This window comes from Lutra lutra, chromosome 14 (genome assembly GCF_902655055.1).
Source record: "Lutra lutra chromosome 14, mLutLut1.2, whole genome shotgun sequence".
NCBI lineage: Eukaryota > Metazoa > Chordata > Mammalia > Carnivora > Mustelidae > Lutra > Lutra lutra.
This window is the reverse complement of record NC_062291.1, coordinates 52,118,095-52,146,089: the sequence shown is the minus strand read 5'-3', so window position 1 is coordinate 52,146,089 and position 27,995 is coordinate 52,118,095. Positions and strand designations below refer to the sequence as shown.

At 39.4% G+C, this 27,995-nt stretch overlaps 1 long non-coding RNA gene across 1 annotated transcript in view; it reads right to left on the bottom strand.

Annotated features, from left to right (window-relative positions):
* The window catches only part of LOC125084848 (uncharacterized), a 97,070-nt gene extending 69,461 nt beyond the window's left edge, over positions 1-27,609 (bottom strand). The window contains exon 1 of the long non-coding RNA XR_007122716.1: positions 27,238-27,609. This is a non-coding gene — a long non-coding RNA (uncharacterized LOC125084848). The remainder of the gene's footprint in view (positions 1-27,237) is intronic.
* Positions 27,610-27,995: the final 386 nt, after the last annotated feature.

The following is a 27,995-nucleotide window of genomic DNA, read 5'->3' as shown; positions in this document are numbered from 1 at the left end:
GATATAGTAATGGCCAACATTTACATGTTTACACTCTTACAAGGTCCTTGGCATTATTTTGTTTTACTCTCACCAAAACTCTGTGATATAGCAACAATCAACAGGATATACAGTATCCAATGAGAAACTGAGTTTTAAAGAAGAACCTTCCCAAGATCCTAGTGCTAGTAGATGAACTGGCAATATCCTAGCCAGGTGTACGGATTCATAAAATCTGATTTCCAAATTCACTTTTCTTATCACTGTGCTATGCTTCTTCCTAGAGCTTGAAGTCTAGTGGGCAAGACGGACACTAATAGTAAACTGCAAATAAACACATGAGATTTTTCAGGTCACCTTATAGACCCCTTGGAAAGATAATCCAGAGCCAGTGGACCTCTTTTTATACTTTGATAACATCCCCTTCCTCTGGCTTGCCACATCCATGGAGGTTATGGAACTGTGTGTGTGGATGTCTGCCAGGCTGTTCATTCTTATAATACGCATGATGCCAGGCAAACCCTATTTTTGTATGATGGTTTCTATAGAATTTAAAAAAAAAAATCCTGTCAAGTTAAAGAGAAAGAAAGTGCTTATAAACATTCCAAACATTTGTTTTGTGTTGGCTGGAGTTGGAGTCTAAATACAAGCTGCAAGTGTGACTAATAATTATAATCTAATTTAGTGCACTGAATTGGAAAGGAGTAATTACTGCTTAGGACTTTTTGGAGTAAATGATTTATGGGTGACCTACAGTAAATTATTATTGGAATTAATAGTGGGAAAGGGAGGAATTTTAATGCAAATTAATTAAGTTTGGAGCCCTTTCTGTTTAGGTTGAGAGAATAGTGGAAAATTCCAGGGTCTTATGTTATTTGGCTGAATTTGGACTTGGGATATGGAATAAATATTCTGCTGCTGTCTGTAGGTCTTGGGTGTAAAGAGGTCTTGAGCCTCATTCCAGCCCAGGGCTTTTCTGACCTGATCAGAGAAGAGCCCTGTAAGAAAAACTGTCTCCTTTTCCAAAAGAAAAATGTATCCTCACTGAGTCAATGCCTCAAGACTTTTGTACCCTCTCCAGTGTTGGTCTCTGGAGCCACCAAAGCCACCGTCACCAGCATTTACTGAGTGCCAACAGTGAGCCTTATGTTATGTCCAGGGATTTCCAACCTCCCCAAGATGGACATTTTGTTGTGGGATGTTGTTCTGTGTGTGTAGGATGTTGAAAAGCATCCCTTGCCTCTACTCACTAGATGCCAGTTGCATCCCCCAGTCATGACAACCAATAAGGTCTTCAGATATTGTTGAATATACCCTGGGGAAAAGGGCAGAGTTATCCCTAGTGAGAACCACTATGCAAGATGCTTTATGTGCATTATCTAGTTCATTCCTTACAATACCCTGTAAGACATGTGTATTAGTACCCATTTCACAGATGAAAACACTGAGGCTTAGAGAGGTTATATTTGGCCAGAGTCACAAAGCTAATACATGTGGAACCTAGGATTTAAACATATCTCTACTCAAAAACGAACAATGTACTATATGTTGGCTAATTGAACATAATAAAAAAATTAAAATTAAAAAAAAAAACACATCTCTATTGACCAAAGCCTCCGTTTTTAAGTAAATGGTATTTTTGAGATTAAGTCACCTCTCTCATTTTTAACAAATAAGCAGCAGTTAAGTGATTTGGTCAACATCAGACAATTAATTTGTAACAGAGGTTGGTTTACAAATGAGACATCCATAAACCAGCTGGTCATAGGAAGAGGAAATTCAGCTGATAATTGAAAAGCATATCCACAGCAACTTTGTTGTGTTGCTGGTCTTAAGTTCCTCCCCTCTTTTGAATGTTGTTCTTTTATTTGTACAATTTAGCTTGAGTATAAAGGGGTCTTTCAAATCTCTGTCAATTAACTCTGAAACACATACTGAGATTTTAAAATCTGTTTCTTAACATTGGAAAGAAACAGACCCTTGGGTTGTTGCTGCTTTATAATTATGTATAAAAGCATTCCAACCCACTCAAATGTTTTACCAGCCCATTTTTCCACCTGCAAGTAGAAAAAAAACAAATAATCCAGTGAAAATTCTGTTACTAACATACTCTGGTCCTGCTGGTGGGCCAGTGGCTAAGGGGGTAGCTAGCTACATGACTATAATAAACCAGCAACAGACAGCCTTGGACTAGAACCTTGTAATGGCCACTCCAGCCAGCATTATTATTCAATTCCACGTGTAACACAGTGGGGCCTGATCTGAAATTTCTGCCCAGTAGGTGTCTAGCCACAGAAATCAATGTTTTCTCTACAGTAGATAGGCAAGTGCTTTCAGAATCTGTTAAGCTGAAGAAATCTAATAGAGAAATCTGCATAATTAGCTCTTTGACTAATCTCGCTCTTGCCTTGGGGTAAGAGACAATTAAGACTGCAAAACCAGTTTCAAATATTTGAACTATAGGGGGAAAATGTATAGAATTTTCAGATCTAGAGTAAGAAGCTATTCTCCCTGAAAGGTCTTAAGCCTTTTGGGATATAGAGCTTTCCTGGTAGCAAGGAGTTTCTTTGGTTCTGAGGTACTGCTGGTTTCCAAGAATCTATGCTCATGGATTTTCTGAGGCCAGGGATCCCAATCATAGATGTGGTCAGTGAGTAGTACTGGACCAAGGAAGGGAAGTCGGCAGGGCAGAGTGAGAACTAGCATCACAGCAGGCAAATTACACCTATCTGATAATAATAGAAGATGTAGAGAACAATTTCAAGATTTAGAAATACAGGGTAGTACATTTTTTTTAAACTTTCAGCATGACTTTACTAGAAAGAACTACTACCAACATAGAGTATAGAGTTCAAAAGCCCATCCATGGACTCAGATCATCTGGATTCTGATCCTAGCTCTCCCACCTACTGGCTGTGTGACATAGGATGAGCTGTTCAATTTCTCTTGGCTTTGTTGTCTTCATCCTAGGACAGGTTCGTAGTAAGAGCAATCTCATAGAGTTGTTTATAAGGCTTATCTGAGACAATACCAACCAAAATTTAGATCTGAGCATAACACATGGCACTTAGTGAATGCTGGCTGTTGTTGTACAATCTAGCCCACTTAGTAATGGGGTAACTAAGGCTCTGAAAAGGTGTGGCAGAGCTGGACTCCATGTCTTCTCCATCCCTGGAATCAAAGGGCTCTCCTATGATACACTGCAGCCCCTCATAGTACCTTGACAGGGTGGGGAAATGTCATGGCAAGATTTTAGCTATGTAGTGAGTCTGGCACAGATCGGAGCTTTTGGAGCTCCTGAACAGCAGCACAATCTTCTCCCCATCCAAAGAATGTCCTTCTTCAACACAGTGATATCTAGGACATCTGTGAGCCATTGCTGTTGAACACAGGAAAAGAATCATTGCTACATATCTCATCTTTGTTCAGGATGCTGTTACATACACAAATGTGTGGTTTAAGCCTTAGGATAAAGCAGAAAATCCTAATAATGTCTCTAAGGGGATATATCTATCGAAGTATTGAGATTATTACACCTTGAGAAGAGGTAAAATGAGATCCTTACAACATATGTTTAGGGTTAGGTATTGAATATATTTTGATTAATACCACACCTCTCTCGGTACCCAGATTAAATACAGATTTTAACAAAGATTTTAACTCATTATATCATGGCCATAAATGGTTTAGGTTTCACTGTCTAATAAACCTGGTCTTTCTAAGCAAGATAAAGAAGTTGAACTAATAATCACTAGACCTTCTTTGAACAGTCACTTAGAAATTAAGTCAGTGAGGAGTAAACCTTAGTTTTGCCCACATTAGCGGAGATGGACAAAGAAATTAGCCTGTTCTAACAGAAAGAGCTAGTGGGCCAAGAACATGGACTGGATCATGCAAGGACTATATGACAGTCCTTGGAAGTCAATCAAATCCATCCTCCGATCTCCCGAGACCCAGCCCTTTTCTTCCAACTTTTCTCTAACCAAGTGCTTTGTCACGCAGAGCCCAACACAAGCTCATTACAATTTAGAGGCCATCACTGCGTCCATCACCAGCCATCTTCATCTTAAGAAACAGAAAGCCTAGGGGCACCTGGATGGCTCAGTCTTTGGGCGTCTGCCTTTGGCTCAGGTCATGAGGGTCCTAGGATCAAGCCCCACCTCAGGCTCCCTGCTCTGCAGGAAGCCTGCTTCTCCCTCTACCACTCCCCCTGCTTGTGTCCTCTCTCTCACTATGTCTCTCTCTGTTAAATAAATGAATAAAAATCTTAAAAGAAAAAAAAAGAAAGAATGAAAGAAACAGAAAGCCTGTTGACCTGTCATTTGCTGAGACTAGGACAAAAGAACAGGAGAAATGGATGATTAGTGTTGCTTTTTTCTCTGTCCACTTTCCTCTTGTAAATGCTCAATTTATTAGACCATGTTGAGGTAAAGAGGGTTAAAGGACACCCCAGATCAATTCCTTACTAACTCAGATGACATTTGTAACAAGATTATTACACACCCGCGGTGCAGATAAACTCTTACAGAGGCTGAGAGAAAAGCAATCGCCTTTACCTTACCAGGCTCCAGGGGTGCGGCTGAAGATTATTAGAAACCTGGGGTATTTATGAATGAGATGACACTTTAGTTCCAGGAAACTGGAGTTTGGGAAAATGATGTCATTTTTTTTTCTGACAGCTGGGACAGCTCTTGAGGCCTCTGCACATCTCTGATATGACTGTTTGGTGCTTTGATAAAAGGAAGGGTGCCATATTCATATTTTTAACCTTTCCTATCTCCGATTTCATCCTTCCCTGTTAGGTTAATGACTTTCCCTCTTCAGTATTGAGGATGAATTAGATTGTGTCACAGGGAAAAACATGTAATCTGCAAATTCATCATTTTTGGAGACTATGAATTTCCACAAAATTACTGACTTTCAGCAAACATAAAGAAAGAAAGTTATTTATGTCATATAAATTCCTTAAATTGAGCAAGCACCCTTCTGAGTTGCTCTTAACCTTAGGAAAGCAAGTTGAAAATTTTGCAAAACTTAAAGGCAGCTTATACAATTGAATTTTTTTAATGGAATTTATTTCTTTCTGAAAGAGTTTGAGGTGTTTCATCATGGATCACATGGGAAGAGCCAAAAAATCATTAGTAATCCTTTAAGTACAGAAATCCCCTGGGCCCTGTGTTAGTGAAATAAGTGATACATTAACTTATTGCTTAATTCAATCATAGTAAGTTTTCTCATCCAAGAAAGAGAAGGGTTTTAGAAGTAAAAACATATCTAGTTTCATATACTGATAAAAATGAAACAGAACATAAAGATAACCAAATTAGAAATTTTCATTAGGAAACACATCACTTTCCTTGCAATAAAATACATTTGGGTTCTGACATTTTCAAGTTATGTGACCTTGGATGAGGGGCTTAATCTCTTCATGCTCTACTTTCCCCATCTGGAAAATATTGCCAGAAGGTTTAATTGAGATAATGTATATAAATGCCTGGCACTGTGCCTATCCCAGAGTAACCACTCTATAAGTATTAGTGATTTTTTTTTCTTACTTACTTGCAATTTTTGCTATCTTATTCAACTTTAAGTGGCCATAAGCCACCTTAGTCTTTTTGGAATAAGCAAGAGCAAATTATAAATTAATATGTTCATTGTGTGGCAGCCACAGAAATAGATAATGACCCTTGGATGTGGAAATGACTATTGTATTTTTACTTTGCAAAATCCACCTCTATTGACCCAGAATCAGGGACTTGAGCTAGGTAAGGGGATAGGGACTGTCCTAAACTGTGGGATAGTTCAAACTTCTGAGAGGATAGGATAATCATATATCTGCTTGCCAGTAACAGTCAGGGCTCATGCTCGTTGTCTTGGCACAATTATTTATAGATCCCTTTACACTAAAGTGTTCTGATTGGACAATGAAATTTACTGTCACCATAATGATTGCTTCATTGAGATCTCCCTGGAAAGAGAACAAGTTGGTACTGAGTGAGACAGGGGCTTTGAGAGAAGCCAGAAAACTGTTCCCGAGGTTTTGGTCCAAAAGTTGACCTAGGTCATCTTACAGAAAATATCTTTTCAATGTTTCAGTCCTAATAAAGATTAAAGGAGTTTTTTTTCATGATTTCATTAAATATTTAAAAATATATAGCTTTCTAAGCACAATCTGATTAATTAAATCATCTGGGCCTTAGGTCTCTGTTTTTCTCAATGTCAATATATCGAAGTTGAGATGATGACCAAAAAGCCACTGATGTGAGTAAGCTGTTTCTCGGGGTCCACTTGGGTGACCAAGCCTCGTGGAGGTCCCTGGAGTTTGGGGTCTGGTCCTAAGCTGTTGTGGATCCACAGATTGAATTTTCTCACAGGCCTCTCAGAGCCAAGGACTGAGTACAGCAGGGAGAGAGCTGCTGGCCTCAAGGACAATGAAAATAAGGATGAAAACAATAGCTCTCATAAGACTGATGAATCACAGGCCTGTACCTCTGAAACCAATAATACATTATATGTTAATTAATTTTTTTTAATGTTTAAAAAAATAAAAAACAAACAAAAAAGAAAATTATAACTCTCAAATGTCAAGCCCTATTCTGAGCACTTTGAATAGGTTATTTGAACTCTTTGTTTCCAAAGCATAAGGTACGAAACAGAGTTTTCCCAGAGTGTGAGTTGTCTTAATCCTGTAGCAGATCCACAAGATCGTGGGTCATGCTGTGACCAGGTCATGCACAGGATGTCTCAGTAAGAGAGGAGTCCGCGTACTCTATTAAAAAAATGCATATGTTCTGTGTTTGTGACCTGTAGGGTCCTTGAGTGGGGGCCCCCTCTTGCTCAGTCATAAGGATAAAATCAGAGTTAAGGATTATTTTGCAGTGAAAGGACTTGAGCCACAATGAGATTAAGAATTTTGTTCAGGGGCGCCTGGGTGGCTCAGTGGGTTAGGCCGCTGCCTTCGGCTCAGGTCATGATCTCAGGGTCCTGGGATCGAGTTCCGCATCGGGCTCTCTGCTCAGCAGGGAGCCTGCTTCCCTCTCTCTCTCTGCCTGCCTGCCTCTCCGTCTACTTGTGATCTCTCTCTGTCAAATAAATAATAAAATCTTTTAAAAAAAAAAAGAATTTTGTTCAGAGTGACACAGACAGCTAATTAGAGAAAAGGTTTATAATCCCAGCCATCTCATTCTGAAGCCTGTGCTTTTAGCCACTTTGCAATATTTCTGCCTTATGCACCCCTGCATCACTGTTACTATATTTTATATCCCTTTGCACACACAGTCTTTGGGCCATGGGAAGCCACAGACAAGAGTAAATGTTTGTCCAAGACAATTCTGCTATAAACACGTGTGTCCATACTCGCTCTTTTTCTGGCACACATTGTTCATTATTGATGGTCATTCATTAATTCAACATAACTGTGCACGTACTATCTTCCGGGGGACTCTTCTAAGTTTTGAGGAAGTTAGCAGGGGACACAGAGACAAAGTCACTGCCCTCAAAGAGTTTATAATCTATAGAAAGGAAAGAGATCATGAAAACATATGTACAGACTAGATCACTGAATTGTAATCATTTTCTTTTTTACCAAAGAAATTTTGATCTTAGGCAAAAATTACCTAGAACACTAATACTATATATATATATATATATATATATATATATATATATATATATCAACATATCAAGAAGAATACTCTGTGGTGGAAACAAGCTCAGAGCCCAGAGGCCACTCCCCCAGCAGTCTTCTGTCTGTCTGCCTCATCCCCCAGCACTAATGGAGGGCCCTCTAAAGAACACAGTTTGAAAACCATTGATCTAGAATATCTGTTGTCAAGGAAACATTAAAAAAAAATTTCTCCCAATCCAGAAACTTCTCCACAAAAGGTAGAAGAGAAGGAAAATAATTTTCTTACTGAATAAGGATTCAACCCAAACATGATGCACATCACAGGGGTTCACCAAGAGATTGCAAAGACAGAAAGAGATCTCATCTTCTGATAGTGCCAAGCAGACACTGCCCTTTATATACATGCCCATAAGACAAATGATAACTAGCCCTCAGGTAAGAAGTCCTGCCAGCAACATTGATTACTCACAGGTCATCCTAGATGCACCTGTCAGCTGGAACGACTGTCTGGGTTAGCTGATTGGTTCTATCCAAACACAAATGTCTTCTGTTTTTCTGTGCTCTTATCTTACAGCTTGGAGCAAGGCGCCCATTGAAATTAGGCTCCTATCCTCCCATAGAAACTGGGAAATAGGGGGTCTATTTCCCTCCATGTTTATATTTCAAAAAGATATGTCAGTAGGTCCTTGAGAAAGATATTCCTAGATCACAAGGTTGACAAAGTTTTATTTAGTTTCTAAAAAGATTGATACACATTTCAATGAGATAGAAAGAAATAATTACTTTTTTTTTTTTTTTAAGTAAATGCTCTAGTAACAGGTTCTGGGGAGGAGGAATCTCTTCCCTTTTCCACAGGGGAAATTAAGCTTCGTATTTTTAGTTTGTATTCCTCCCTACACCATTCAGATATAAGCATGTGATTTTAAAAATAAAGACAAAAACAGGGGCACCTGGGTGGCTCAGCCATTTAAGCAGCTGGCTCTTGGTTTCAGTTTAGGACACAATCTCAGGATTCTGGAATAGAGCCCCATGTCAGGCTCCATGCCCAGCAGAGAGTCTGCTCAAGGATTCCCTCTCTCTTGACTTCTCCTTCTGTCCCTCCACCTACTCATGTGCGCGCGCACTCTCTCTCTCTTTCTCTTTCTCCCACTAAAATAAATAAATAAATCTTTAAAAATAAAAAATGAAAACAAAACAAAACCAAAAACGTTGTTTTCCAACAGAAGGATGTAATTGATGGTTTTGAAGAAATGGGTTTACAGAAAATAAATGCCTTCCCGATCTCAGTTCACATCCATTGGAGTAAAGCAGATGTTTCGACCCTACAACCAGTCTGTGACAAGCCTGATTCATGCCTTTGGCCCAAAGTGCCCAAAAGCATTACCCAAAGAGTGAAACTTTTCTTCCTCTGGCTCTGAAGACCCAGAAGTATTACCATATCCCACAGAGCTAGAATAAAAGAGTCCAGAAATGAAGATGTTGGCTTAGGATCATACATTGTTGAAGCCCAAAGGTGTCTTAGAGATCATACAGTCCAATATTTACCTAAGGGGACACAGATGTCCAGCCAAGGTACATGCATGTCTGAAGTCAATTAACCTACAAGCTAATGTCTAGAAGAGAACAGAAGAAACAAGTAGGTTATTTCTTACAGCGAAGCTCTGCGCCCAGATACACTGTCTCTGGTCTCCAGTGGTTGTGGAATTTGGGAAGAGGTGCAGAAATGGCGTGTAAGAGCAACTGCATCTGGGATTCAGTGTCCTCTTCACTCCACATTGACTGCACCCTCACCCCCTCCCCCGTGATGTAAAGCAAGCATGATGAAGCCATTCTGCTGGTAGTGATTATAGAAGACAGTGACATCAAAGAGGCTCTGTCTGAATCTGGAAGCCCAAACACAAAAGAAAACCAAACTGAAACAAGAGAAGGAAACTTCTATAGCATTAAAAACCTGGAAATGCCTGAGGGGTGTCATCCATTCCCCACTTTCATCTTGCAGATGGGAAAGTGGATGAAGAGAGAGCATCTCTCTGCCTCAGCAAGGGAAGGTGGTGAATGGCTTTAAAGGACAAGGAGACCTTGGCTTGTAACGTCAGAGCATTCCAGAATATCTGCAAGGTTGTTCAATTTCACTTGAACCATTATTTGTTTTCTCTTTACTTTAGTAGTTCATGCCCCGTGGGGGAAGCTAGGCATGTTTGATAAGATGTATATGAACCCACATGTTGTTACCATATTGTATGCCATACGACCAAAGGGACCCACCTTACTGAAGACAACCTTGAGTTATACCTATGCCAGAAGACCAGACTGATTGGTTATTGGAAGATTATAAGATTTTATGGGAGTAAGAAGGCATCACAAAGGGCTCCTGATATCTGAACTCAAAACCCAGGGTTTCTCCCCAAGGAACAAAGGGTTTGAATACCACATCGGGCATCCCAACTTTTAAGACACACTTGAGACACGATCCCCCAAAGCATCTTAAAAACCTTGTGTTCCAAGACCCACAAGACTCTAGTGATCTGAGTCACTGTTCTTACAGGGTTTCTGGGCTCAGACTCACCATCCTGGCTCAAAGGCAGATAATCTGTGCCTTTAAAGCAAAGGAGGCTCACCTGCTTATATTAAAATATCACCCTGAGGGCAAGCATCTAATTTAACCTATGCATCTCGAAGCCTGGTGGAACACTCTTCAGGTACAAAGGCTGGCAGGCTCTCCTTTTGCCATGCTCCAGAGCATTAGCACTATTAGAAGGGAGCTTTTACATGAGTCTGTTGTCCCAATTTGTGTGGCTGCCACTTAGAGGACACCTTTTAATTGCCTGGCTCTGGAGGCCAAGAGAGCTTGCATTCCTGTTTCCATAAGACTGTAGTAATTGGTGTCACCAAGAAAGGAGCTCACATCCCTATCTGGCACCCCAGTTTTTGCAACTGCTACCGGGGGACACCTCTAAATCACCTGGCTCTGGTGGCCAGTGAGGCTTACTTTCATGAGCCTCCCAGGACTGTAACAGAGAAAGAGTTTTCAAACAGCTACCACCCCCAGGGCACAACAAAAGGCTGCAGACCCAGTGGCTCAGTCTTTCTGTGAAGGAGGTCTATTAGCTAATCCATCATGACTATGGCTTGAAAGAACAAGCTTCTAATTAAACATGATAATAGGGGTCAACCCATGAAGCCATATATGTGTGTGTGTGTGTATTTGTACATATCTATGGAGCCAACATAGAAGTACCTAACTATGTAAAGCAAATATTAACAGACCTAAAAGGGGAAATAGACAACAATACAATAATAGTAGGCAACTTTAATACCCCACTTACTTCAATGGATGGATCATCCAGACAAAAAAAATTAACAAGAAAATATTGGCCTTGAATGATACATTAGACCAGATGGATTTAACATATGTCACAGACTATTCCCCCCAAAAGCAATAAAATATACATTCTTCTCAAGTACACATGAAATATTTTTCAAGATAGATCACATCTTATAGGCCATAAAAATCAGTCTTAATAAATTTAGGAAGATTGAAATCATATTTTACTTTTATTAACATAGTGCTTCCCAAACTTACTTGAATGCAGAACATATTTTGCAGACATACCTATTTATTTATTTATTTATTTATTTATTTATTTATATCCCAAGGACACCAGTTGGAGAAACACTGCATTTGGTGCTCAGGCACATGTTATTATTGCCTTCATCATTCATTATAGACTCTTGAGCTTTTGACAGTAGTGTTAGTTGATAACCTTATGTCTAACATGGGTCACATTTTTTTTCTTTTAATTTGAAGTTTCAAGGGCCCAGGATGGCATCAGGTCACATGCCCTGGAAAGTCTTCTCAAGTTCTCCTGACCCAAACCTGGAGAGGTACTATTCTATAGGGATAGCTGTCTAGTTACATATCACTGCGTAACAGATTATCACAAAATTTAGTGACTGTAAACAATTTACTATGGGAGTTGACTAGATTTTGCTGAGCAACATTTTCTTGGGATTGAACATGCTGTGGCAATCATAGAGCAGCTGGAGCTGGATCATCTGAAGACTTGACTGGGTGGAAGATCAAAGTGATACACTTACTAGACTGGAAGTTGCTGCTTACTATCAGCTAAAAGCTTTACTAAGCTGACAACCAGATTACCTACTTGTAGTTCCACCAGTCAATGTGGGTTTCCCATAGCATGGTGGCTGTGATCTATGAGGGATCATCTATCTTCTAAGAAATCCAGCCAGAAGCCACAAGGTTTTGTAGGGGAGGAAAAATTTTCCTTCTACTCTTCTACGTTCCATGACTGGTCTAACAATTAAAATAGCATGAGACAGATTAACATGAGAAAAACAAATTTAATTATGCACGCACTTCTGAAAGCTCTCACGAAGATATGAGACTCAAAAGGCAGCCAGGCAGTTGAGGCTTATATGCCATCCTGAGCTAAGGAAAGGGATGGGGTCTGGGGCTGCCAAAGGGGAAAATAGGCCATTTACAGGAAGGCAAGAGGAAGAAATGCTTGGAAAACATCTCTATTGCCCAATTACGCAAATAAGTTCTTAAGTAAAAAGTTACCTCTGATAATAGGTCTCTTTTTGCTACAGACCCTTTTTCAATGTAAGTTTCCTTTATAATTAGGAAATTTATATTTTTTTTAGGCAGTTAAGCAGTAGGTAAAGAGCTTTTCCTGAGTCTGCTGGGTGTTGATTACCTTTAGTTCAAAATAATCCTCACACCAAAGTGGCATATTTTGGGAAACTTGTTCTGACCTCCTTCAGTTTCTTAACACCTAGAGTGAAATCCCTGAACAACACTTCCATTATGTTCCATTGGTCAGACAAGTTACTAAGGCCAGTTTATATGCAAAAGAAAGAAAATTAGACTCTACTTCTTGATGAAGGGATAGCAAAGAGCCTGTAACATTTTATTTTATACCTATCAAAACACTTGTTACTTGTTACTTTGTATTACAATTGCTTATTTACTTTATCTTCTATCCTGTTACATTATCATCTCTTTCAGGGTATCATTCTTTTGGGTGTCTTGGTTATTGCTGTATCCTACTAGTTAGGAGTCAATACATGTTTGTTGAACAACCAAATGAATGAGTGAGTGAATAAATAAAGCAAAGAATGTAAGATTGCCTTTACAAAGTTTAACTGTGAAGGAGCTATAGATCTTTGAGATATTTTTATATATTTTTTTAAGTGGAGCCCAACACAGGACTTGAACTCATGACCTGAGACCAAGACTTGCACTAGATCAAGAGCCGGATGCTTAACCGACTGGGCCACCCAGGTGCCCCAAATGAAATATTTTTTTTTTATTTATTTTTATTTATCAAAATGAAATACACTGGAGCACATACATAAAGAAAAGAGTTAATAGAGAAATTGAAATTACAAGAAAGAGAATGGGTGGTGGGTAGAACCAAGTTCTTTATGAGATCAAAAGGATATGATTCATACCAAGGTGAAAGAATCGGTCTTGGGAAAGGGGAGAATGATCTCTATTAACACATAAAGGAGAAAGGGGAGGCTACGCGTGGTACAGATAAGCTTGTGAGCAGAGAGGGAAGCACTGAGGGATTATGTCTAATGTCCAATCCTCTGAAACCATGTAAAATATGGGAAGAAAGTAGACCTGCATTCTAGCTTTAAATGCTCTTATTTCTTCAGTGACTTCTTTTTTTTTTTTTTTTAAGATTTTATTTATTTGTCAGAGAGAGAGTGAGAGAGAGACAGCGCGGACGAGCACAGGCAGACAGAGCGGTAGGCAGAGGCAGAGGGAGAAGCAGGCTTCCTGCCAAGCTAGGAGCCCGATGTGGGACTCGATCCCAGGATACTGGGATCATGACCTGAGCTGAAGGCAGCTGCTTAACCAACTGAGCCACCCAGGCATCCCTTCAGTGACTTCTTCATTCAATATCGATATATCATACCATCTCAATATATCGTACCATATCGTACCATATCGATATATCGTACTATAGCATGTAGACTGTGCAATAGGCTAGTGATTTCCACTAGTAGTGGAGTGAGCATATCAATTCCCAAACATTTTAAGGTACTTCTCAAACTTAACTATAGAAATAAAAAAAGTGTTTAAACCTCACTCTGATTATTTAAATATACGTTATTTAGAAGTAAAATCCTAAAGCACCTCACAACTGCCTATCATTCACCCTCCTCATGACTCCAATACAATACCACATAGCCACAAAGAAATTTAAACCTAACAGTAGCTTCAGAAAGAACACAGGAAATAAATGAGGGACTTGTTGAATTTGATTAATGACGAATGACACTTTGAAAATAAAATATATACACTAAATTCTTCCTTTTAGAGCCTAGATTCAGGAAAAACTTTACATCCTCTAATGAACTCATATATTTTTTAATCGGTTAATGAAGTAATGTTATTTTCTTATTCCATCACCAACAATAGCATTGCTTAACTTAGAACTTGATTATAATAATTATCTCATCCTGAGTACTTAATGTATATATCTCTCCTTTTGTGCTTTATTTCTGATGTTTTAAAAAATATTTTTATTGTCTTGCTTATTCAGACGAAGTGTGGAAGTTATTTTAAAATTTGCATTGGAAGTAGGCAGGTATACATTAATTTTTAAAGAAATGCTGAACAAAAGTGGTAGAATGATCTGGCCACTAAGATAGTTGATCCATCAGCCCTAAAGCAACGCTCATCTTAATATAATTCCATAAAGCTGAACATGTAAGAAAAACGGATGAAGTAAGACACTGGAATAGTTGCTATAGGTTGTACAAGAAGTTAATTCATAGAGCCCTCAAGTGGAGTAAAATTAAAAAATCCTCCAAAATTCTAGACAGCTTTTGAAACAATGCAAAATGAGCTGTCCCAGGCATGATGCCATATCTTCATACAAATGTTGGTCTGATCCTATAGAATCCATAGATATTCTCCATTCAGTTATAAGTAAAGTAGATTACTTAAGGCTAAGGCTGAAAACTAACTCTGAACATAGAGAAGCAATTATGCACATTTCATGGATTTATTTATTTCACAACCATGAATTGAGTATTGTACTGGAAACTAAGGCTATATCAAGACAGAAAAAAGACATAAGCTTCACCTCATGGATCTTAGACACTAAAAGAGCCAGATATTTGATAGGAGGGATGGTACACACAGTAGGCTAAATGGTGGCCCCAATGATATGCCTAGGTCCTAATCCCTGGAACCTATGAATATTACCTTATATGGCAAAAGATATGATTAAGTTAAGGTTCTTGAGAGAAGGAACTTATCCTGAATTAGCCGAGTCATCCCTAAATGCAGTATGTGCCTTTATTAGAGCAAGGCAGAGAAAAATAAGACAGATGCACAGAGGAGAAGGTGATGTAAAGATGGAGGCAGAGATTGGAGTGGTGGCCACAAGCCAAGAAACACCAAGGAATGTTGATAGCCCCAAGAAACTAGAAGGGACCAAGAGCAAATTCTCCCACAAAGCCTGCAGAAAGAGGGCAGCCCTGTTAACATTTTGATTCAGACTCTGGTCTCCAGAACAGGGAGAGAAAAAGTTCCTCTTGTTTTAAGACACCAAAGTAAAGGTAATTTGCTACAGACACTAATGGAGCACATAAATTACTATATAGTTAGAATTTGTGGTAAATGTCAAAAATGAAATGCACAAGATAATATAAGAGTATAACATAGAAATCTACTTCTCATTGAATGCAGTGGAGTGGGAACCATGGAGAACAATACAATTATAGACTCAGTGGATGGAATTTGGGGTAACTAACCATAGTGCTAGACACAGGCACACATTGCGATGTGGAAAATGCAGAAATAGCAATAATGATAATACATTGCTCTGAACACAATACAGTGAAACTAGAAAACCCAAAAACGGACAGGTTTTTCCACCTGGCATACATACATACATACATACACACACACACACACACACACACACATACATAAGCAATGTGTGTTAAACAATCCTTCTGACAAAGGAGAGATACAAAACAGAACTTTCTAGAATTCCTAGAAAACAACAGTGAAAACAAAACATATCAGAATTTGTGGGGTATAGCTTTTCAAAAATGCTGAGGAAAATTTCTAGCATTAAATAAAAGTTTAAAATAAAATGGCTAAATGTATAATTCAAAAAGCAAGATATATAACAGCAAACTATAATAAAAGCCATCAGAAGGAAGTAATTAATAAATAGAAAGGAAGAACTTAATGATCTAGAAAACAAAACTAATAGCCAATCAATCAATAATAAGCTTTGGGGGGAAAAATCAACAAAATGTGCAGCAATAACTAACTTAACATTTTAAATGGTAATATACAAAATAAGAATAGAAAGACATGGGGCGCCTGGGTGGCTCAGTGGGTTAAGCCTCTGCCTTCGGCTCGGGTCATGGTCTCAGGATCCTGGGATCGAACCCCGCATCGGGCTCTCTGCTCAGTGGGGAGCCTGCTTCCTCCTCTCTCTGCCTGCCTCTCTGCCTACTTGTGATCTCTGTCTGTCAAATAAATAAATAAAATCTTAAAAAAAAATAGACATAACTACTGGTACATATTTTTAAAGTTATAAGTGAAACCCTACTAAAGATAGAAACTGCAGACCAATTTTCATTTTAAAATTGAGAATGTTTTCAAAAAACTCCTTTTTGGAGTAGTGTTTATGGAGGTCAGAGGTCAAGGGCAGAGCACTAGAATGAGAGCAAAGACCTGGGTTCCGATTCTGCCTCAACCACTGCTGAGCTGTGTGGTCTTCAGCTGGTGGATTCACCTCGTAAGCTTCAGGTTCTTCATTTATGAGGAAATCTCTCAGACCTCCTCCAGCTCTTAAATGGTGTATGTCCAAATTCTATATTTAAAGGAAACTAAGAAACATTGTTAGAGCAGCAATAAGCAAAATGAAAGGAAAGGACAGAGGGGAATCAGTTTGATAAATTGTCTAGCGTGGAATAGCTAGGCAAAAATATAAAAGAATTGTCTCTAATAATATTCCTCCATTTCCAAAATCACCTTAGCAAAAGAAAGCAGGCTTTCTGAAGTGTGTAGGACCAGGGAAGAACTGAATTCTAAGTATGATGATTTTATCCTCAGACCTCAGAGTTAAGTTCTGGATGCTACTAGTTCCCCAGTGCTTCTCGAATTTTCCATCCAAGGTACCCCTAACTCTTGATAAGTATGAAAGTCCAGCCCTAAGAGAATAAGGACACAGGGCCAGAACACTGGCAATAAAAGCAAAATGACTTTATAATCTTCTGATTCATTGTAAACTTTGAAATGCTATTGAAATTCCATTCTGTAATATTCAGATGTTTGCCTTAATTATAAGCCTTATTTTTAATTGCCAGCCTTAGAAAATGCTCTTTGTTTACCCTTTTTTCCCCCATACTCTCAGTACTCCCCAGGGAGTACCTCAGTGTACCCCAGTGTGGGAACCGACATACTCCCAGTACTCCCCCTGGAGTATCTCAGTGTACCCCAGTGTGGAAACCAACAACCAGTTGAGAAATAAGACCAGACCACTCATAGGCTGGGAAGAATCCCACAGGGATAAGGATAGAAAGGGAAGCTCCGAGGCAAAATTGTAACTGGATCCTCTCCTATGCAGTTTGAGAATTTGTTCTCAGTTTCCACTTAGTCATGCCTGAGACTGTCTCATGGCCATTAAACCTCCCAAGCTTGTGTTCACACAGCTTATTCTCAGAAGCAAATCCAATAGTGTCCCCTTTGCAGGGTTGAAGGAAATTATAGTTCCAAGAAGGCAAATTATAACCTCTTTGACCGCCCCTCTCCCCGCCCTCTTGTGCTCTCTCTCCCTATTCAAATGTATTTAATTCAACCAGGAAAGTTTCCTACTGAAGTTCTGATGGGCACTTAATAAAGTATTTTGAGTCCTTTAGGACTGATTGCATTCCACCAACAACCTGATGAAGACATGCTTCCGGCCAGCAGAGAACGTACAGAAGGACCATGCCCTGCTAACCTTGAACAAACTCTGTGCCTTCCAGTTTCTTGACAATAAAATGAAGAGTATGGACAATTTAACTCTAAGATCTCTTCTACAAGTGGTCACATTTGTGCTAGAGGGATTCTACCTTCAAACCCTATGCAACCTCACCTCCCAACATGCACATGGCACCCCTGCTTTAGGTAATAGAAATGGACACATGGACCAGATTATTGCCAATCATAGGACCCCAATCCCTGATTTGTGAGTAGTCCAAGGAGAGGTCACCTGACCAATTCCAGGTCATTCCTGGAATTTTTCAAGTAGAAGCTGAAAGAGAAAGGGATGCTCTCTTTCCTCACTGATTTCTAAGCAATTAGTGTAAGGCCCTGGAAGCTGCCAGTAGCTTGACCTATGCCATAAAGGAAAAGTTGTTTGATAATAGAAGGAAAGTAGACCAACAAGCAGAGATAAGAGACAAGCAGAGAGAGAGAAACTGGGTGGTTTTCAAGGCCTAAGTTTTTATTCATTGATATCAAGGTCTTCTATTTCTTTCTTCTGTTCTACAAGCTTCTCTTAGTGTTGAGAAAGGCAGGCTCATGCATGTCATTTTTCAACCCCCGTTCAGCCTTGGACCTGGAACACTTCCTTACCAAGAGATAAAGAGTTCCCATAGCTGGGGCTGGATTTACCACTTTGTGTAGGAAGAACTTTCCCTGTTTCAGACTCAATGTGTACTCCTTTGTCTTGCTGAAGTTAACACAAATGGTACCTGATCAACCCAAATATTGCATCTGTCCCCTGTGGGGAGGAGATGGAATCCTTCTATGGTAGCACGAAAGGAGTGAGTGCAAGCTGGCTGCCCTGTGTTGGGTGATAGGAGGAACCTGTTGGCCATGGGAGACTGGCACCAGCTATTGGAGCTGATCTTGTTGCTGGGGAATGAAGTGATGTTCCCTCTTGGGCTCAACTGTTGCTTTCCTTGGTGACTCCAATACCAAGATGCAATGAGTGGAAGTATTTGGACCTCTGCTCCTAATAACAGGCAACAAATGTCCTTCGCTTGACACATACCCCTTCCTATAAATCCCAATTTGGCCTTGAGTAGATTAAGCTAGTCTTTGCTTACAACTAGAAGAATCTTGACACACATACCTATTCTTCTTTAGTAATTTCACTGCTTCTAGAATTCAGAGGAACTGAGAGAAGGTTCTCTCTACTGGTCATTGAGAGAAGTATTTGTTTTGTGCCTGCTTGGTGTAGAGGTAGAGGTTAATAAAGGTAATATTAATCATAATTACTATCATTTGTTGAGAACTTCCCATAGATGCATATGTTCATATATTAGCGCATTCAGATTCCTATTAAGAAGGTAATATTATAACTTACATTTTACAGATAAGGAAACTGAGGCTTTGGAAGTTTCCATAACTTACTCAAGTTCACACAGTTCATGAATAGTAGAGTTAAAACACAAATCTTCTTCATTTCAGAGCCTTGGTGTTGAGCTACTACTTTATACTGTACTCAAGGTGCCTATATAAAGTGCTTCCATCATTCTATTGATAATTGGCAATATGAGGGAGTTTGAATAGTTTTCTACAGATATGGTAGTAACCCTCAGGGAAGAAAACTCAGTGAGCTAGGATGGCACTTTATTGTGTAATCACTTTGTCTTTAACCTTTTCTGAAAACCAACCAAAGCAAAACCCAAAAAAACAAAACAAAACAAAAACACCAGTCCTTCACCTTGCCCAAAAAAGTTCCAAGTTTTTGCAGGTTAATATAAATTCAGGCAAAAGGGAAAGAAAGAAGACTCAAAGGGCCATTATTGTTCACAGGCCAAATTCTGTCCTTGTTTAGGGAAATGTTGAAATTAAATATTAGAATCCTGAGCTATTGTTATTTTATTCAAAGTCAATTTTTTCTGTCATTGACTTTTGTAAAGATGACTCTCAAGAGAATATGGAACATCTAGTTAAGTGCTTTCTCTAGGAAGGATTGGAAGTAATCAGAGTGATTTTAAACCAAAGAGACAGCTTTGCTCTGAGCTAAGCGTCCTGAAGTGATCCCAGTGATTTACTGTGCTTTAAGTCTACATCCTAACACCAAGTTAAATTAACAGAATGAGATAAAATGGAAGCATCTGTCTATATATTCCGGCTGTATATGCCTGCATTTGTATATAATATATAATGCTACTATGTGACTTTACCAGCTTTGCTACAGCCAATAACTCAACAATAACTTTATGCCAGCTGAGGGGACAATAAATGGCAGACCTCAGTATGTTTTATGCTGCATTAGTGCATTGCTTCAGCCAACTAATGATCCGACTTCCCAACCTACCTCCTTTATTAATGAATCTGAATTATAGACCACCTCCTTCTCCTAGAGCACAGAGCAGCTCCCGTGGCCCACCAGTATGTTGTAGCGTCACACCTAAATCAGTCACAGGGACAGGACTTTCACAACTTGGAAACTAAACCCACTTAACTTTTTCAGTACTGATAACAGCTTTCTCCTTTGTGAGAACTGAGCTATTTAATTAGAACCCTTCTCTTCCTACCTTTTTCCTAACACTCACTGCAGCTCTAATTGTCTAAATTCTGTTTTCCTCATTAGAATGTAAGGCACAAGGGAGTGGAAATTGAGTCAATCTCATTCACAGAATGTGGCACCTTGCCTGGGGCATAGTAGATGCTTAACAGAAAACTGGGTGTGGTTTTTACCATTAGGTGATCATAAAAATGCTTGATCACAAGAGCCGTCCATTCAGAAATACAGCTGTGCTCTTAGTATCCCGTGAACACTCATGTATTTCATGCCTATCATGTACCACCCACCGTGCAGCGGGAAACAGATACATAAGATCATCTCTTCGCTTGAGTTGCTTCCAGGTTTAGGAGTAATGAGCCTATGGTAACAGCTCTAATCCAGAGTGAATAATGTGGGTCCATCAAGTGCTCCAGGAATTCAAAAGAGGTGGATGGATATTGGACCTTACTGTTGCGATCCGAGAAGGAGAAAGGTGGCTTTTAAATGGAAGAGGGAGGATGGCTAGGAATTCAAAGATGGGAAGAAAGGAAGAAACAATCTAGGGGGGACAGTAGGAACAAAGGCGCACAGGTCAAAAGGTGCAGGATCTTTTCAGGAAGGTCCAGCTGGCAGAAAGTCTGACTTGTCTGTAGGGAGCTGTAGTCATAGTGTGGGAGTGAAGTTGGAGATCTGCGTGGAAGCCTCCTATGTCAGGGCAAGAGTGAAGAGCTGGGGGATAAATCAGATGCACGCATTATCCTGCATGATAGTGGCCTCTGGGAGTTTTAGTCATCCTCAAAGCTTTGTTGTACCTGGGTGGCCCAGATTCCCTTTCAGTTGCTCCCTTCAGTAACAGTATTTCTTCCTAAAGCCAGAGGCCTCGACTTGCTATGTTCGCCTCCCCACACCAGCAGTATCATTGCCTTTCTTTTCTCCTTTTTCAAATTTACCAGTAGTTCTCAACTACTGGGTGCCTCCCTGTTCTTTCTTGAACTGCTATGCTAGTAGTTTCCTTGGAGATGAGGAAGGGTTCACTGTGGGTCAGGCACAGAGCTACAAGCCTTATTAAGTTTGGTTTCTTTTAATTCTCTCAATGGGCTAATCACTCAGATACTCCATCATTCTCCTTTTGGAGATTTAAAAAGAAAGGTCAGATAGCTGGTAAGAATCAGAGATGATTCAAGGTCAGGTGTGCCTGATTCAATAACTGAATCCAATCACTGTACCCTACTGATTCTCTCAAAGAGCTGATTCCTAGCAACTTCCAGTCAAAATGTGGTGCTTTGTCCTTGGTCTTCCATGTCCTCACAATTATCTCTACACAGGGATGGTATTTCCTTGATTATATAAAGAAAGATTAACTGCAAATGAATTGGTTTCTTCTGCCTATACACAAAGGATGCCACTTTGGTCCTACTGCTCACACCATCAAATATTATTTTTAAGTCCAAGCAATTTTTCACATCTGAAGTACTGCCTTTATTTTCCCCAAACCAAATAATAGCAACTGTCTTGCTTCCAACAAAAATAGAGTGACAGAATTGTGTTTGCTTCTGGTTTTTATTTTTTCTAGATTATATCGGAAAACACAGAGGGAAACAATAGTCTCAGAGTATATTAGGCACAGGTTAGACAATACATTTCTGAAAAATAGTGGAAACATAGCCCGGCTATATATTGATTGGCTGACTTATTTATTCCTTATAAACTAGAAACACAAAAGGCTATCTATAAAATGTAATAACCGACCCGAACATAATACCTGACTTAATGTATTCTCTGAGTCACTGAAATTATCGAGAAATCCAATCCTGAAATAAAGTTTTACTCTTGGAAGCTAAATGTTTTTATATTAAGTATATGCTCTCAGCTGACAAAGCAGATGATACTCACATTGAATCATAATACAGAATACAAATATTTACTCTTTAGAATGCAAATTTGTCACAAGAGAGCTTTGTAAATCAAGAATTCTAAGGGATAGGTTAAGGGGTATTCTTGGACTCTCGTGACCAATCATACAGGGACATCAATTTAGCTTTTTTTTTCTTTTTTAATTTAAATTCAATTAGCAAACATATAATACATCATTAATTTTTGATGTAATGTTCAATGATTCATTAATTGCATATAACATCCAGTGCTCATCACATCACGTGTCCTCCTTAATGCCCATCATCCAGTATCCCATCCCCCCCACCTCCCCTCCAGCAACCCTCAGTTTGTTTCCTGGAGTCAAGAGTCTCTCATGGTTTTTTTTTTCTCCCTCTCTGATTTCTTCCCATTCAGTTTTCCCTTCCTGTCCCATGACCCTCTGTGCTATTCATTATATTCCACATATGAGGTGAAACCATATGATAATTGTCTTTCTCTGATTATTTCACTCAGCATAATACCTTCCAGTTCCATCCATGTCAATGTAAATGGTAGGTATTCATCCTTTCTGATGGCTGAGTAATATTCATTGTATATATGAACCACATCTTTATCCATTTGTTTGTTGAAGGGCATCTCAGCTCCTTCCATGGTTTGGTTACTGTGGACAGTACTGCTATGAAACAGTGGGGTGCAGGTGTCCCTTCTTTTCACCTACATCTGTATCTTTGGAATAAATACCCAAATGGTGCAGTTGCTGGGTCGTAGGGTAGCTCTATTTTTAACGTCTTGAGGAACCTCCATGCTGTTTTCCAGAGTGGCTTCACCAGTTTGCATTCCCACCAACAGTGTAGGAGTGTTCCCCTTTCTCCACATCCTCGTCAACACTTATTGTTCCCTGTCTTGTTAATTTTAGTCATTCTGACTGGTGTGAGGTGGTATCTCATTGTGGTTTCGATGGCATTTCCCTGATGGCAAGGGATGTGGAGCATTTTTTCAAGTGTCCATTGGCCATTTGTATGTCTTCTTTGGCTTTATACCTTGGGATCATGTTACGGTTAGCCATGGAGGAATGGACATACATTTGGAGGGAAAAGAATGGTGAATTTTCTGTAAGAATTCTTTTTTTTTTTTTTTTTAAGAATTCTTTGGAGAGTGTAAGAATGTCCTATTTTATCAGAGTCCAGAGTTGAGATACCCATGGGAAATAAATGATTGATAAAATTTTGCCAGGAATTGCATGCTGGCAGAGGGCTGGGAAGAAGGTTTTCCAAGGCCCTGACCTGATTATGGCACCTAAGTTTAAAATCCTACCTGAAGATCTCCTGAGGAATAAGCTTTAGTGCCTTAGCCTGAAACTTGTAATCACCACGTTCAATATCTAGTCAAGCACAGGAAATAACTCTGTAGGTATTAATATTGAATAAAACAAATGTTTGCTGAACATCCATCTTTACTCTTCAATTAGCTAAATGTGGCTTGAGCCCCACATTGACAATTGGATTTAGCCCTAATCTTCCCCAGATTTCCATTAGTTTCATTCATCTCATGCTTTTCTGCACCTCTTGCTTTTTTTGAGGATATTTTGTGGTTATTCACAGGCATCTTGAGTTTGATGCTAGTCCATTACATTTTATCTTCTTATTTCTGAATATGTGCTTAAGTCTATAATGTTCCCTGCAAAATACTTGCTTAGCTGCATTCTCATTTTCCCTGCTTTGGCATCCAGTCCATGCTAATATTTTATAACTCCCACTTAGCTTTCTTTAACCCATAAGTATTTCAAATCAGGTTCCTAGTTTCCAATTGTATTTGAAGGAGGGAGAAATTTCTTACTTGGCTGTTTTTAAAAATCAATCTCTGATTTATTACATTGTGATTTAAATATATAGCTCATAAAATATTTTGGGGGATTTGTCGAGACTTCCATTGTTGCCTAAAATGTGATCGTTTTTTAAAAGCTGTTCATGTTTGTTTAGAAGAATGTGAATTTTCTATATGTGGGTGCAGGATTTTTTGTGTTTGTATCTATTAAATAAACTTGTTAATTGTGTTATTGAAAGGTGTCTAGCCTTTAGTCATCATGGTCCTTTCAGTTTCTCAAATTTTCTGAGAAGCTGCATTAATTTCATCTTGCCATTCCCCTTAAATATTGCCTTATATATTTTAAAGACGCGTTGTCAGTGAATCCAAATCATTGTTGCTACACAAGCCATGCAATATGCAAACACTTCTGTCTCACACTGTTTTTAACTTCAAAAATGGTTATTATTTGTTATTAATGCATACTTACTTTGATCACACATTTTAATGACTTCCTACCTGATCATGGATTCTTTTTTGCGTGCCTTTTTATTTTTCAGTAATTTCAAAATTATTCACAGAAAAGTTGCAAGTTCAAAAAACTCACATATACCTTTCACCAGATCTCACGATTCTTAGCAGGTAACCATTTTTGCTTTCTATGTATTATTTTTCTGAAGGTATCACCTCACATCTGTAGGAATGGTTCTTTTCAAAAGACAAGGGGTAAATACTGGCAAGGATGGGGAGAAAAAGAACCCTGCTACAGTGTTGGTGGGTATGTAAATTGGTATAGCCATTATGGGGAAGAGCATCATTGTTCCTCAAAAATTAATACAGAATTACAGAACTACACATGATCCAGCCATCCCACTCCTGGATTTGATATAAAGGTATAAAATCAGTATCTCAGAGAGATTCCTGACTCCCATGTTCATTGCAGCATTACTCACAGTAGCCACGAAACAACCTAACTGACCATCTACGGATGAATGGAGTTAAAAAATGAGATTACACACACACACAGAGACATGTACATAGGAATATTACTGAGCCATGAGAAAGAAGGAAATTTGACCTGTGTGACAATATTGGATGAACCTTGAGGGCATTATGCTAAGTGTAAAGCAGAGAAGACAAATGCTTTATCAGTTATATGTAGAATTTAAAAAAGCCAAACTCATAGAAACTGAGAGCAGAATGGTGATTCCCAGGGGCAGGGACTTGGGGGAGTGGCAATGTTGGTCAAAGGGTACAAACTTTCAATTATAAGTGCTAAGTTCCGGGCACCTAATTATGGGGTCCATTATCAAAGGAATGAGACTGAGACAAAGTGAAAGTTATGCAAAGCTTTATTCTATGCCAAACATTAGAAGTCAGACTGACCGGCCAGGGCCGCCTCCGAAGAGAGGGCCCCGTCCCGATCTCACGAGCTGGTTTTTTTTGTTTTTTGTTTTTAAAGATTTTATTTATTTGAGAGAGAAAGAGAGAGAGAGCATGAAAGGGGCGAGGGGCAGAGGGAGAAGCCAGCTCCCTGATGAGCAGAGGGCCTGATGTGGGACTCGATCCTGGGACTCCAGGATCATGACCTGAGCCGAAGGCAGTTGCTTAACCAACTGAGCCACCCAGGTACCCCTCACAAGCTGGTTTTATAGAGCATAACCACAGACCTCAAGGTACGTGGCTTCTATTGTTAGGGCATTTACTCCCGGAACCGATACCAGGAACTGCTGGGATGTTTGGAACGCTGGGACGTGCTGGGGCATTTAGAACGGCTGGGACGTTTATTCCTGGAATGAAGTCCATAGATGTGAACAACAATATGGCTACCCAGGTAATATGGAGTCGCTCTAAGCAGGCCCTAATAGTTAAACAGGTTTTTTTTTTTTTTTTAAGAATTTATTTATTTGACAGAGAGAGATCACAAGTAGGCAGAGAGGCAGGCAGAGAGAGAAAAGGAAGCAGGACCCCTGCCGAGCAGAGAGCCGGATACGGACTCAACCCAGAACCCTGAGATCATGACCTGAGCCGAGGCAGAGCTTAAACCACTGAGCCACCCAGGTGCCCCGTTAAACAGGTTTTTAACATTAAATCAGCCATAACACTAATGAACAGCATGGTGACTGTGGTTGATGCTACTATATTGTATACTTAAAATTTGCTAAGAAAATAGATCTTAAATGTTGGCACACACAAAAGAAACAGTAATTATGTGAGGGGATGGAGGTGTTAATTAACCTTACTGTGGGTCATCATTTTATACTGTATAAATGTATCAATTATCATGTTGCATATAAACTTATACAATGTGATATTTCAGTTATTCCCCAGGAAGCTGGGATGTAGGGGAAGAATAACCTATCAGTTCAATGACGGCTCCTTTATTGGATCTTTTTTAAGTGTTGGGACAGAGTGGTGTGCTCATTTTGGGGACCAGGCTGAAAGCGTTTAATGAAAATTCATTATGTCTACATAGTATGACTGGGACTATCTTCCGGGGGGGTGAACCCACATATGCAGAAAAAGACATAACAAAAATAATGAATAGAATAATAGAAGGTAATTAATAGAAGGTTTGAAATCACCTAGGTGTCCACCAATAGGAAATGGAAACCAAAATGTGTTCTATGCAAGTGATGGGGTAATAATGCTGAATGTAAGAAAGTACAAAGCAGAGTAAGATGTTTAACACGATAACACTTACTGTAAGTGAAGGTACAAGAGTGGATGCCTTTGATGGGGAGAGATGAAACTGGAACCAGGGATGATTAGTAGAGGAAAGAAAATAAATAAAAACCGAGATATATATGGATATATGATACCTTTCCACAACTCAGAATTATGAGTAATCCAATTTGGTGCACCTGAGGTTCATTTTATTAAAAAAAATTAGGTGTAACCACTAAAAGAACACAGTACAAAACCATTCACTTGGAAGCTGCTGGTGCCTGTCCCATGGGAATAGGCTTGCTGTAAGTGATCAAGAAATAGCCAGCATTTCCTTGCTTCATTTGCAGACTAATTTGTCTCATTACAGCACTGGCCACTGTTACTAATTTAGAAGATGATAAGAGAGAGATGTTCTTAATACCTGAACCATATACTGGAACTAAAATGGGGATCTGGCAGTGGTAACAATGGAATACCACAGCCAAGCACTTAGCAAAATAAGCTCAGGATATAGACCTGGGAATAAAATTGTTTGGCTCTCCCAATGTTATTGAAGCCTCTCATTTTAGAGAAATGTTTAAATGTCAACCTCAGAATCACCAGTACGAACGTTTCATGTCCTACCAAACTTTGTGGAGTTTTTCAAGTAGATAGAACACTAGCCAATTTATGATTACAATGAAAAAAATTGGACAAATGTCAGCTTCCAGTAGCTAAACTTGTTTACTAGTAAGCTTTCCTCCTGAGCTTGTCACACACAGCTGCAACACTTACCTGCTAACACTCAGCAGGACACGCATCCTCAGAACAAGAAGCTGGAAAACAGGCTCAGGGCTTCCGCCCTCCTTTTTGGCTCATTTGTCCCCACTTACCTTCATTGATTTCATGGCAGTCTTCTGACCTCTTCCTACCCCAAATCTGCTTTCTGGTTATCCTTGTCATTTGGTTTAATTGAAACTCATTCCTGGCCTGTTTGTTTGCCACAGTTGCATAGAAACCTTCGACTCTGAACTTGACCCACATTACATGGGCCTGCATGTCCCTAAAATAAGTAACTCTACTCACGAATACATTGCAAAATCTGCAACATCCCAGCCTCACCCAATTCCGAAACCTAATTTTATTCTTCACTGCCCACCATCTGGCCTTAGCAAACTGGCCGACTGTCTTATTTTTTGTGTGTCACAATGCCTATGTGCCTGAGTTATTTATTTTTTTTTTTAATTATCAACCCCTGAGAGTTAGGATTTAACTGTGTGTATTTGAGACTGTGTATACCATCTTTCTCCAGAATGATTCCCCACTCTTGCTAGACAGGAAGAAAAGAAAGGGAGAATTTAAAGAACATGCTTCTGTTCCAAGTTTAGACAGTGACCCTAACACATCATGAATAAGGAGTAATCAGACACTCCCCTCTGTCTGGGTCTTAAGAGAAGATAAACCAGTAAAAAATAAAGCCCGTGCATGCACACACAAGCATAAGCACATTTCTTCCCTTCTATGGTGGGCTCGTGAGAAGCTGGGGTTCCAGA